Consider the following 14,115-nt stretch of genomic DNA (forward strand, 5'->3'; position numbering starts at 1 on the left):
AGAGCGTATAACTCTATGTATTTACATAGATAAGCCTTAATGTTATGCTTAAACTGGTGCTACATCTTTATTTTATTGTATTGCAAACTAAGATTAAACACATTGGACTAGAATTACAGAGCAATCACTTAAACTGTTTTTCAACTACTTTTCCAATTCTCTCCAGTCTGACATAGTGCTCTCTGCTGCCACCTCTGTCTAGGTCAGGTCCTGTCCAGATCAGTAGCAAATCCCCATAGAAAACCTCTCCTGTTCTGAACGGTTCCTGACATGGACAGAGATGGCAGCAGAGAGAACTGTGTCAGACTGGAGAGAATATAACACTTTCTGCAGGACATAAATCAGCAGCTAAGTACTGGAAGACTGGAGATTTTTAAATAGAAAAAAAATTAAAAAATTAAAGAATAATAATTATTATTTTATATATATATATATATATATATATATATATATATATATATATATATTTATTTTTTTATTTTTATTTTTTAAACAAAACAAGCAAAACATTTTCTGCTGGAGTTCCCCTGTAAGGGGCAAAATACAAGCTCAAGAAGTGGGGTAAAAATATAATAAATTTGCCCCAAGGTTTTTAATTATTCCTGAGACAGTCCTATATACTATTAATCCTGTCAAAGGGCTCAAAATCCAAAACTACAGTCTCCAGGGACAACTATAGATGGGAAGCAGCTGGGAAGATGAGACATAGACCAATGCATGGAAATCTGATGTAATGAGCTCACAAGAAACACTCACATTAATGAGCTGATTGGGATTAACACCAAACGATTGCCTGGAAATTAAACTATATAATATGGACAGGGGCATGAACATAGGGAACTCTGCATAGTAAAACTATTGTCACTAGCCATATACTTCAGGTAAACTGGAATAATGATCAGTATATATATATATACAATTCTATTTGTAGACAGACAGACAGAGCATGAGAACCAATTGTCTTTCCTCATTTAGATTTATTAAATATGCGGTACGCAGATGCCCTATGTGTAAATATGCTACTAAACAAGCTGTTTTTACTTCTAGTAGCACAGGACGCACGTACAGGATGAAATCCTTTATGATTAGTTCCACTTCCTACACATGCACTTGGCTCACTGTGTCACATGTAATCTCCAATATGTCAGATCCACAAAAAAGAAACTTAAATCAAGGATCATTGAGCATACTGAGATACACATGCCACACATGCCAACTATAAGAAGTCTATATCTGGCCTTTCTAAGCACTTTTGTGATTACCACCAGGGGGATATCTCAAGCTTGAAATTTTTATGGAGCTATGGACTAAATGCTATTGATATATATATATAAGTCACAAAATAATCAGAATAATTGCACTTGTCAGATCAGGCCTGTCTCAAAGTTATTTATTATCACTAGGATCAATTGTAGCACAATAGGGGAGATTTATCAAACATGGGGGCAGATTTATCAAACATGGTGTAAAGTGAAACTGGCTCAGTTGCCCCTAGCAACCAATCAGATTCCACCTTTCATTCCTCACAGACTCTTTGGAAAATGAAAGGTGGAATCTGATTGGTTGCTAGGGGCAACTGAGCTAGTTTCACTATATACCATTTTTGATAAATCTTCCCCATGGTGTGAAGTGAAACTGGCTCGGTTGCCCCTAGCAACCAATCAGATTCCACTTTTGATTTTCCATAGAGTCTTTGAAGAATGAAAGGTGGAATCTGAATGATGTTGGCTGACTGTTGTCTTTAAATGTCTTTCAACCTGTTGAAAGATAAACAAGAAGCACAGCAGCGATCTGCTGCCGTTTCTCCGTGTAATAGAAGTGGCAGCAGCAGACCGCCACTATCTAAAGATTGGAGCAATGAAAATGCAATGTGAATGCATCAGTTCACTGGAGCAATTTATAATTTTATTGCCATGCAGCCGCACTCCATTACATTAACACAATAAAACTCCAATGTGTGTGAACATACCTTTACGTGGCACAGTGATTCAGTGGCCAGGGCTAGACGAACAATTACTGGATTGTTTGTGCAGTCCTTTAAATGTGTCATTCACTATCCACTGCATTATCCACAAGGAGATGTGCTGCTGACAACAATGATTTCTAGGGCCACAAAATCACAAAATTGCTTGCTCATGAGTAGAGATGAGCGAACCTCGAGCATGCTCGAGTCCATCCGAACCCGAACGTTCGGCACTTGATTAGCGGTGGCTGCTGAAGTTGGATAAAGCCCTAAGGCTATGTAGAAAACATGGATAAAGTCATTGGCTGTATTCATGTTTTTCAGACAACCTTAGAGCTTTATCCAACTTCAGCAGCCGCCGCTAATCAAATGCTGAACGATCGTGTTCGGATGGACTCGAGCATGCTTGAGGTTCGCTCTTCTCTACTCATGAGCTGGTCGCTGTTTTTTTTAAATATAGGGCAATAATTGGCCTGTTCGGCTCCCATATAGCACAAGGGATAGTGCTGGATAGATATCACCAAGATTCAGAACATACATTCTGTTTAACTTGTTTATTAATGATATTGAGAATGGAATAAACAGCAAGGTTTCTATCTTTGCAGATGACACCAAGCTTTGTAGTACAGTACAGTCTATGGAGGATGTGCAGATGTTACAGGATGACTTAGACACACTGAGTGTTTGGGAGTCCACTTGGCAAATGAGGTTCAATGTGGATAAATGTAAAGTTATGCACCTGGGTACTAATAACCCGCATGCATCATATGTCCTGGGGGGAGTTACTCTGGGAGAGTCACTGATGGAGAAGGATCTGGGTGTACTTGTAGATAATAGACTACAGAACAGCACACAATGTCAGTCAGCTGCTTCTAAGGCCAGCAGGATATTGTTAAAGCTTTGGTGCGGCCTCATCTGGAGTATGCCGTCCAGTTTTGGAACCCGATTCATAAAAAGGATGTTCTAGAGCTGGAGAGGGTACAAAGACAGGTAACTAAACTAATAAGGGGAATGGAGCATCTTAGTTATGAGGAGAGATTAAAAGAATTACATTTGTTTAGTCTGGAGACAGAGACGTTTAAGGGGAGATATGATTAACTTATTTAAATATATAATTGGCCCCTACAAGAGATATGGGGAAAAGATGTTCCAGGTAAAACCCCCTCAAAGGACAAGAGGGCACTGCCTCCGCCTGGAGAAAAAAAAGGTTCAATCTCCAGAGGCGACAAGCCTTCTTTACCATGAGAACTGTGAATCTGTGGAACAGTCTACCACAGGATCTGGTCACAGCAAAAACAGTAGAGGGCTTCAAAACAGGGCTAGACAAGTTCTTAGACCAAAATAATATAAATGCATATGTATAGAACTATCCCTCCCCCTTCCCTGTATCCATCCCCTCCTTGGTTGAACTTGATGGACATGTGTCTTTTTTCAACCGTATTGACTATGTAACTATGTAACTATACCAAAACTTTTTGCCAGTGTCTGTTTTGTTTTTTTTTTTTATAAAAAAAAGACCTGTTTAGGGCTGTGAATAATATTAAGGATGTGGATTGTAGCATGACTACACCTCACTGTACTGTATTCTAATGGCACATGGCTGATTATGCAAGGGGGCGTGCAATCAGCTCCACCCCCTTGACAATATGCCCCAATAAAGAGATTTTTTTATGAAAAGAAAAACAAAAGACAAAGACAACAAAGGTAAGTTCTGTCAGCTGATTGGGCAGTCGGGGGGGACAGATTGACTTTCATATCTTATATCGACCAAATCCTCGGCAAGATGCAAGTCACCAGCTATTGTATTCAAGAGTCTGTATTTTTAAAATATGGGGAGAAATTTGAGTATGCTTCAAAAGAAAAAGCCTCCCAATATTACTACTGGAAATTTCTTAGTATCAGATGAAAAGTGGAGAAAGTGGTGAACGTGAGGAAAGTGGGTACATGTGTCAGTTTGCCATATTAGCTGGAACACTTTGGGTTTCAGATTTGTAACTTTATGGAATAGCCCAGCAGACTGCAATATTCCATTCAGAGGCATCCAGTATACTGTGTGGTATATATGTTTTAATATGGAAACCTGGCAAAAGACACAATGTAGCATCCCTTAGATGCATACATCCGCAAACCCAGATGAGAAACATGTCCAATAACACATCAGTAAGCATCTTAGGAATCAGCTATAAAGTAGGCAGTAGGGCAATAGCAGGGAATAGATCACTAGGGAGGTGAATGAACTGTATTCCAGTGTTGGAGGAAGGTTTTCTCTTATTGAAACCAGACAAGACATTATGTCAAAACAGTCATGATCTCTTCTCAGCTTGGCCATTATTTCTGGTGCCTCCAGCCCAGCAGGATATTGCAATGAAGATTTTATCCTACAAGCAGGTTCCTCTCATGCCTTCCTGAGCATCAACTGTGGAGCAGCAGGATGTATATTAGAGAGCAGTGCACATAAAGAATGCACCTTACAGCCAGCTGAGCACATTCAGCCACCCCTCCTCCTCCTCCTCCTCCGCTCAGCTGTGAACATATATTGTGGTCCTCCACCAGTCAGGGAGTTACCCTGCATTGTATCCAGCTTAAAATACCACTTTATAGTCTTCACAGTCCCCCAAATGCCAATCAATGCATTTATATGCAATATATATATTTACAAAGATCCATGAATGTCAACTTAATACAATAGACATGCATGCCATGTTACATTGTAACCAGAACCATCTCCAAAATTATATCTAACCTCTTATATAATGGTGCCTCTATCTCAAACACACTTTAACCATATATATTCCTTTAAATATATGTTGCTAATCCAAAACCACTGCCTTATGCAAGACTAGATATTATGTGACATGTATTTTATATTGTATTATATAACATAATTGTATGTTGCACATACAAGTCATGTGTCCATGGCGGCAAACCTGGAATACATTAGATTAAGATCTTACTTGGCCAGAACTCATCTTCATCTTCGCTGTGCAACTTTTTTCTTTCTTGCTTCTTGGAGGCAGAATTTCCCATTTTGAAAGTATAGAGAGGAATGAGTTTGTCTTCGTCTTCGTCATCGCAGTAGGCTTGCCACTTCACTTTATGCAGGCAGCCCACCATCGGGTCTGCAGGCAAGCAATGAATGTAGGCAATCATTCTGAAATGTTCCTTCTACTGGGGATGGCCTAGTATTCCCAGTGGGAGGCCTGGAGCAGGAGTGGCCGGCTTTTTCCTTTTTTATGCTCACAAATCCATGGACAAAAGGAGCAGAGCAGCTTCAGAGATCATAGAGCCCAAGAATTTGTATCCGCATTGTATTTTTTCTTCGCTCGAGATTTCTAGATTGTGTTGTCGAAATTAGGATTGAGTTCTTTTTAAAATTCCCCCACAAAAAACTTCTTGAGTAAATTGCACGTTTTTGAGACGTAAAAATCTTGTATATTACACGGTAGAGATGGTTTGCCTAAAAGGCCTGCTAAATGTTTATTTCTTAAGAAGACACATTCGTCATCCTGGGCAATTCTCAAGACTAATCTTAGATTATGTGCTGTGTCCCTAATGCTTATTAGCAGTACCATGACTACAGATGGCGTTACCACAGAAGATTATGTGCACATATATAGCTATCATACGTAGGATTTAAATGGGTACTTTTCACTATAACAACCATTTTACCTTTAGCCAGAAGATGAAATACAGTAGTAAAATGTAATACAGTAACACTGACCCAGTATATAGCTTGTTACTCCATTTTTAGCTATGTTCCTACTATTTTTGCATTCCTATGGGATTTTTCTGCAAATTGACAACCCTCTATTGATAAGGACGGACGCAAATAATGGCCATGATTACCTTGATCACCTTTTACCGTTAAATAACAGCCTGTTCCCATAGTAGGAACATGACCTGACAATGTATGCTCCTTAGTTTGGCCATAAACATTAAAGGGGTACTCCAGCAAAAAAAAATTTCTTTCAAATCAACTGGTGTCAAAAACTTATTTAGAGCTAAGTCTCAAGTCTACCAGTGCTTATCAGATGCTGTATGTCCTGCAGGAAGTGATGTAAATATTCCAATCTGACACAGTGCTCTCTGCTGCCACCTCTGTTCATGTCAGAAATTGTCCAGAGCAGGAGAGGTTCTCATAGAAAACCTTTCTTGCTCTCCAGACTGGACAGAACAGACCACTTCTTGCAGGACATACAGCAGCTGATAGGTACTGGAAGACCGGAGGTTGTTAAATGGAACCTGTCACCCCCCCGTGCCGGGGTGACAGGCTCCCGACCCCCCGTTAGAGCCCCCTATATTCACCTAATCCCGCCGGGTCCCGCTTCTGGAGGTGGTCGGGTGATGAAGATCTCAGCCGCTGCAGCCCGGCGCGTGCGCTGAGAGATCAGTCCAACACCCATAGAGAATGACAGGAGAGTCCAGCGCTCCGTCATTCTCTATGAGCGTTGGACTCATCTCTCAGCGCGCGTGCTGGGCTGCAGCGGCTGAGATCTTCATCACCTGACCACCTCCAGAAGAGGGACCCGGCGGGATTAGGTGAGTATAGGGGGCTCTAATGGGGGTCGGGAGCCTGTCACCCCGGCACGGGGGGGTGACAGGTTCCCTTTAAATAGAAGTAAATTACAAATCTCTGGCACTTTCTGGCACCAGTTGAGTACTCCTTTAATCAGGTACAGTTTTCAATTTCTGACGAGGGACTTGACCACCTATAATATGAAAAAATATTCAGTTTAGTGTGTGCTACTGCTCCTGCTACTGCTATAGATACAAAAGTGCCCAAGAGAGAAGCAGCTGGGAGATCATGTAGCCCTAGCAACTGCACAATGCTTGACACCTCTGGTATAATTACTTAGAGTAGGGGTCTGATCTATGTTCTGGCCATTTTTACAGCTCATGGTGCCCTAGGCACTCCAATTCAATACACCCCATTAGTCCACAAGTGTATAAGTGCATAATCAGATTTGTCATAAATATGCTTTATACATTGAGTTCCATGCAGATTTAGTTTCCACACGAAAATCTGTGCCTTTTTGTGGCAAAGTCATGAATTCTCCTCATAATGTAAGTTTATAGAAATAGAGTGCATAATGTTTATACTATATAATATTTACTATTCTTTTAAGTCTGACACAGTGCTCTCTGCTGCCACCTCTGTCCATGTCAGGAACTGTCCAGAGCAGGAGAGGTTTTGTATGGGGATTTGCTATTGCTCTGGACAGTTGCTGAAGTGAACAGAGGTGGCAGCGGAGAGCACTGTGTCAGACTATGGCTATATCCATGTTTTCCAGAACTCCCTAGGGTGGCATCCAACATCTGCAGCCACAGGGAATTACATACTGAGCACTTGGGTTCAGATAACGTTGCTGATTCCGAACATCTTGACAGATCCACTCAACACTACTCACAGCCCTCCTGCCGTTGAGAAACTACAATTCCCATAATGCCTGGACAGCCAAGACCCAAGCTTTAGTTCTCCAGGCAGGATGTGGCCCTCTTCATTGCAGGGCAGAGTATTGGTTGGCTAGTGAGGTCAAAGAGTCCCTCATAAAGACTTGAATATAGTAAATATAGTATTTATTCACTGTTTTAGGGTCAATGGTTTTACAGAGTTTATAACTAAAAGCTCAGGATTCAGGCCACATGTAGAACATAAATCTTCCTGGAAGACTCTACATAAAAGCCTTGTTTTATTTTACCTGTACAATCACAGAACAATAGATGGGGTGTAATGTCTCTTCTGTCTGTCATTGTACATGATAATTGGCTTAGTCAAGCAATCCTCTTGCATAAGAGTAATTACCATATGTTCCGAATAATTATTATCATCTATCTGGTTACTAAGGGAACGCACGTTCTTCACAACCTGCTCCAAAATCATTCAGAAATTTTTGGTGCAAGAATCAACGTTTTATAGTTCCTACTACACCGACCCTTTTTAAGGTATAAATCCATGTTTACAATGTTGCAGGAAACATGAGTGATCCAACCACGTGACTGTGACGTCCATTCATCACCCTCGCAACATCAGCACTGCTACCACAGTAGCATGTCAAATCACTGTCATTTTAACAATTCCAGTTTTCCAAGCAATTAAAGGGAAACTGGTGGATTGAAGTTCTACAGATTTGTAAATAACTTTTATTTAAAAAATCTCCAGTCTTCCAGTACTTATCAGCTGCTGTATGTCCTGTAGGAAATGGTGTATTCTTTCCAGTCTGAAACAGTGCTCCTCTCCGTCTGCCCGTGGAATAGGGCCTTAAAAGGTGAAAAACCTATGTCAGACCTTAGTATTACCCACTGTTTATATTAGGGGTCATGAGCAAAAGCTTTAGATAACCAAGTACTTCACTGGCCAGACAAGTAGACAGGACTCAGCCCCAGCAGACTGTTATCCACTTCCATGTGTCACTCACTTCATATTGCTAAGTGCCGGAGTTCTCTCCATTCATTCCCAGCAGACAGCACTGTGTACAGGGAGATGATCTGTTTGCAGAGAGCTCCCCCTTTCTGAGACCACAACAGGAATTTTAAAGGGATCGGAATGTACATGTTCACTTCTGATATTACAAAGTCTTCTTGTTAAAGCTACAGTAGGTTCACAAATCACAACTAGAAGAACATTATCACGAGTCTGAGTTGTCTTTCTATTTATTTAAAAAAGAAACAACCTCAAAAGTGGTTGAAACTGGACCTGTTTTGTTTTTTTTAACAATTTATTTTACTATTATAAATTACTGCCAAAGCCTTAAAGAGCAGTACCTGAACATTAAAAGAAAAAAAACAAAGAGGAGAGGGGAAGACCCTGCCACGGCTTAGTTCAAACAGTGCAATTCTTAAAGGGGTACTCTTTTTTTCTTTCAAATCAACTAGTGTCAGTTATACAATTTGTACATTACTTCTATTTAAAAATCTCCAGTCTTCCAGTACTTATCAGCTGCTCTATGTCCTGCAGGAAGCGGTGTATTCTCTCCAGTCTGACACAGTGCTCTCTGCTGCCACTTCTGTCCATATCAGGAACCTTCCAGAGCAGGAGCAAATACCCATAGCTAACCTCTCCTGCTCTGGACAGTTCCTGACATGGACAGAGGTGGCATCAGAGAGCACTGTGTCAGACTAGAAAGAATACTCCACTTCCTACAGGACATACAGCAGCTGATAAATATTGGAAGACTGGAGATTTTTTTTTTTTTAAATAGAAGTAGATTACAAATCTGTATCACTCTCTGAAACCAGTTGATTTAAATGAAAATAAAAATGCTGGAGTACCCCTTTAATGATCCGTTTTGCAAAACAAGTAAAGGATCCAGAAATTAATATATACATTTCAATTATTTATAAATAATAATAACCAAGCAGCAGCACACTATGAGGCCACCAGGTAACCCCAATGGGCTTCTTCACATTACCCTGATAATAAAGTAATTTTCCATTTGACGTTTGCGGCTTTGTCTGTGTATCCCTGACAATTAGAGTTGTAGGATGTATATACAATATGTTATAGTAATATTTCTGTTTGTGAGTGCACAGGGTATTGCATCTGTAAATAAAATGGAGAAATATTGTTACTTGGGTGTTTCACAAGACTCTGCACTCACTCACAGTGGATGCTGAAGCAACGGGCAAATACATATAATCCCTTTGTCTTTCTCCTTTTTATTATTGTTGTCAATGGGACCCAGCTTGTTGCTAAGACACAGCATTTTCCTGAAGCACACCGTGCCAGCAAGCATCGCTAAACACACCGTAGTTTTTATTCACAAGAAGCAAAGATGTTCCAAGATTCATGTTGCTAACAAAATTGTTGCATAGTTTTTTTTGGGCTCAAAAAGGCTGCGGGCAGATGTTAGCTGAGAGTTGTAAGCGAAATATGAAATGCTATACCCATATTTTATTCGGGGTATTTCCCTTTTTTGCAATTTTTGCAAATTGCATTGTTGTGTTTGGCGTTTATAAGAAATAGTGGAATTTTACCTTCCATAGACTTCTATAGGGGAATTTAAAGGGATTTTTGTTTTTCAAATCAACTGGTGTCAGAAAGTTATACCGATATTTAATGTAATTCTATTTAGAAATCTCCAGTCATCCAGTACTTATCAGCTGTTTTATGTCCTGCAGGAAGTGGTGTATTCTTTCCAGTCTGAAACAGAGCTCTCTTCTGCAACCTCTGTGCAGGTCAACTAAGTAGAGCAGGAGATGTTTTCTATGGGTATTCGCTACTACTCTGGACAGTTCCTGACATGGACAGAGGTGGCAGCAGAGAGCACTGTGTCAGACTGGAAAGAATACACTACTTCCTGCAGTACATTTAGCAGCTGATAAGTATTGGAAGACTGAAGATCTTTAAATAGAAATAAATTTAATATCTGTATACCTTTCTGGCACCAGTTGATTTGAAAGAAAAACTGTTTTGCTGAAGTTTCCCTTTAAAAGGGCTCGACAGGGACATGCTTTATGTCCCTAACATAATTTCAATATAGTGCTCCTTAATGCTGACCAAATAGACCATGGATGCAAAGGGAAAGAGGGAGCGGCCGAGAGGGGGGATTAAGAGCACATCTTGGACAAAAGAGCACACAGTCATGTGGAATCCTACAGGACATTGTGAGTGGGTTCTCAGGGTTATCATTACTGTAGATATTACTTAGATGAAGGATGGTCTTTAGGTCATTGCAGACAACAGTTTGCATAGTAGCCATGTCAGCAGTTAGCGATGTCTTTTCAAGCTGAAAGTTTCCCTTTAAAATATCAATGATAAGGAAAAGACATAATAATTTAAGTTGACCAAGATGAAGGTTCTGTCCTGAGTCTACAGCTTTCTACCTCCGGAGTTCCCACTAACAATGGAACCTTTGTTGCCAGGTTTCCTTTGCTAAAACAACCCAGACAAGTGTAATGACTCAGCAGCAACCACAAGACAGAGCAAGGAGAGGACATTAACCTCTTAGTCACATAAAGACTTTTACTTTTGCAATATCTATTCGATCGAACAGTATTCGCTCATCACTAATGTATATGTAAAACCTAAGTTATTGTCTGCCCACAGCTTCTATTAGGGGGGCTTAGGGGGATTATCCCCCCAACCCACTTAGCCTGAAAAGCAAGTAATATAGTATGTAATGTGGACAAGAAGCAACACCAAACCCATGACTCTCTCTCTAGTTTCTAGCCTTGTATGATACCTTCCTTCTCATGCCAGAAAGTGATTACAATGAGTCTGATGGCATCTCATGTTCCCCCTCAAATTTCTGTGTGAGAAGCAGGTCACAGCATTTATATAGGACTTGCTTTTATATAGGACTTGGTTTTTCAGGACTAACTTATTATAATTATGCCCAAAGTTAAAGGGCGACTTGCTTTTTTATTAGTTTTGGATTCGACAAGATCGTTAAAAGGGGTACTTCGACTTTAAAATGTTGGTGTCAGAAAGTTGCATACATTTGTAATTTACATCTTTTAAAAATCACCAGTCTTCAAGTACTTATTAGCTGCTGTATGCCCTGCAGGAAGTGGTGTATTCTTTCCAGTCTGACACAGTGCTCTCTGCTGCCACCTCTGTTTATGTCAGGAACTGTCCAGGGCAGTAACAAATCCCCACAGAAAACCTCTTCTGCTCTGGACAGTTCCTGACACACATAGAGGTGGCAGCAGAGAGCACTGTGTCAGACTGTAAAGAATACACCACTTCCTGCATGACATACAGCAGCTGATAACTACTGGAAGACTGGAGACTTTTAAATAGGAGTAAATTACAAATCATAACTAATTTGGGGGGGATTTTCCCTGGTGTACCCCTTTAATACAAATTTAATATAATTATGTCGAAAGTTAAAGGGCGACTTGCTTTTTTATTAGTTTTGGATTAGACAAGATCATTAATAACACTTTACATACCAGAGTCAATGAGTGCTAGTAGTAAAATATATAAAGATGTGCTTTATTTTACAAGATAAATGAAGGACACATCCCCTATCGCTCTGATTCATCTCACCTTTGAACTCTACCTATGAATCATCCAATGAGAAATCAGAAAAGAGGAGGGTTACCAGCAATAACAATGACTACTGGGTCATAAATGTCTGGAACCTATCTATAAATCAGTGACTGCATTTAAAAATGTCTAGTTTGCATAGTCTTATCTGGCACTGAGATAAAGACTATCCTCCTGGGATGTAAAAAGCATGTATTGATCGCTGATCAGACCACAAACCACAGGAAAGGGGCTGATTTCCTTTTTTCTGCTGAGGCAGAAAGTAAATGTAAAATCAAGCAGCTACCCATATCATCCAGTAAGGAGGCTTTTCCATTTACCAAAGGGTCTCTGAAGAGCTACAGAACTCTCTATCTATCTATCTATCTATCTATCTATCTATCTATCTATCTATCTATCTATCAGATAAGAAGATTTGAGGGCAAACTGCTTGTAAGACAGCACGAGCGTTCCACAGTATAAGAATTTCATTAGTCATAAAGACAAGCAACTTACAAAACTTCTTGGCTCTAAGCAGCCAACATCTGGATTTATTTGCTCTCAGCTGTTTTGCAGGACATGTAACCAATCTTATCCTACATTCCTTACTCCAATTCTTGATTTAACCCCAAACCTGTAAATTTCACCTTGATATCAGCATGGATTGCCGTTAATTCTGTTCTGGTGATAGATTTCTCCAGGAGGCTTTTCTAGCATTAAACATGACACGTTACTTGTTCCCAGCTCGAAAAGGATAGGGGATAAAAAGTGGTCTGACCATTGGGACCTCCACCGTTCATGAGAAATAAATGGAACACACAGTCCATGGGCAGCACTAAATTAATTCTCTATGGGGCTTCTGAACATTGATGTGGATAGGGGATAACTTTTCGAGTAGGAAATACTTTAAATGTCTCAATCAGCCAACATATCATGGGGACACAAGTTCAAGGGACATGTTAAAAAGCCTAGTCTAGAGCCTTGAACTAGAGAATGTAAGTCCTTTCTGTCTGTGGAATAGATGCTTGCTCATGAAACTAATGCACTTGTCCTTTGGGAACTGGAATCAAAGTATTTAGCACAAGAGTAATGTGATATGTAAGGTGAAAACCCTACTTCTAAGCATATTGCCTACTTTACAGGCACTTGGTCATCAGCTTTCGTTTTTTTCCTATAGGTACCACAACCACAACCACTCGCATTCAGCAATGCTACAAGAGGGAGAATAGCTTCATATGGAAAGATATCAATGTCCTACCATTCTACACTCCCAAAAATGTGCGTTTCCGATAAAACAGAACTTAATTTGGGATCTGAACGTTCATAGGTTTTGTAGCCAGTGTGAAAGGCCTAATACCTCTGCTCTATGGACTGTTCAATGCTCATTTTGTTCCTCTTTTAGAAGAAAGGAGCAGCCAGCCATACAGATGGGAAACATTTAGATCATATGTGAAGAAGCTGCAGCTAAGATCAATGCATCAACCACATTTAGTTTTCATAAACACGTTGCAGATGAATCTTCTTCTATAGGTTTAACCATTTATCTGCTATCAATCCCTCGCTTCTGTTGCCCCTTCTTAGTCAACATATCATGTATCATGGGTGGATAAGAATGCTGAAAAAGGGAACAACTGGATTCTATAAATGTAGTTATGTGACTCCAAGAACTTGCCCTGTTAGTAACCCAAGACGTCATAAAGCCCAGTAGATGTCATCGGCTCCAGCCATATAAGCTTTACAGAAACATATACTTGTATTTCATCTTTAGGAACTTATTATCTGGTCCACCAACATATTATTTGTTTCAAAATGAGATCTTTTTTAGTTTACATTTTGTTTTACATTTTTAGGCATTCGTAACATAAAACCAAGGGAATGTGGTATGGTGGCTTTACCGTGTGCCAAGCTCCTTTCTTCTGGGAATCACTGATCCCAGGAGAACTATCTTCTAACATGTATCAGTGACACATCAGACATGGTAACAATAATAATGCTAAACAGTAAAGTGCGCATTGTCACAACTAAAATCCATTAAAATATTTAGATTACACTCCGTCTACATTCCCATAAATCATGTGAATAAAAACCTACATACAAAAGAACCATGTTAATCTATAAAGTAGACTACATTACTAATAGCATAGTAATCCACCACTTAAGGAACATGACCATGTGGACCGTT

The 14,115-nt window shown here is 39.9% G+C and overlaps 1 protein-coding gene across 5 annotated transcripts in view; it reads right to left on the reverse strand.

Annotated features, from left to right (window-relative positions):
- NHSL1 (NHS like 1) overlaps positions 1-14,115 on the reverse strand; it is a 157,507-nt gene that overhangs the window by 61,822 nt on the left and 81,570 nt on the right. The window lies entirely within an intron of this gene.

Source organism: Dendropsophus ebraccatus, chromosome 6, assembly GCF_027789765.1.
Source record: "Dendropsophus ebraccatus isolate aDenEbr1 chromosome 6, aDenEbr1.pat, whole genome shotgun sequence".
Lineage (NCBI taxonomy): Eukaryota > Metazoa > Chordata > Amphibia > Anura > Hylidae > Dendropsophus > Dendropsophus ebraccatus.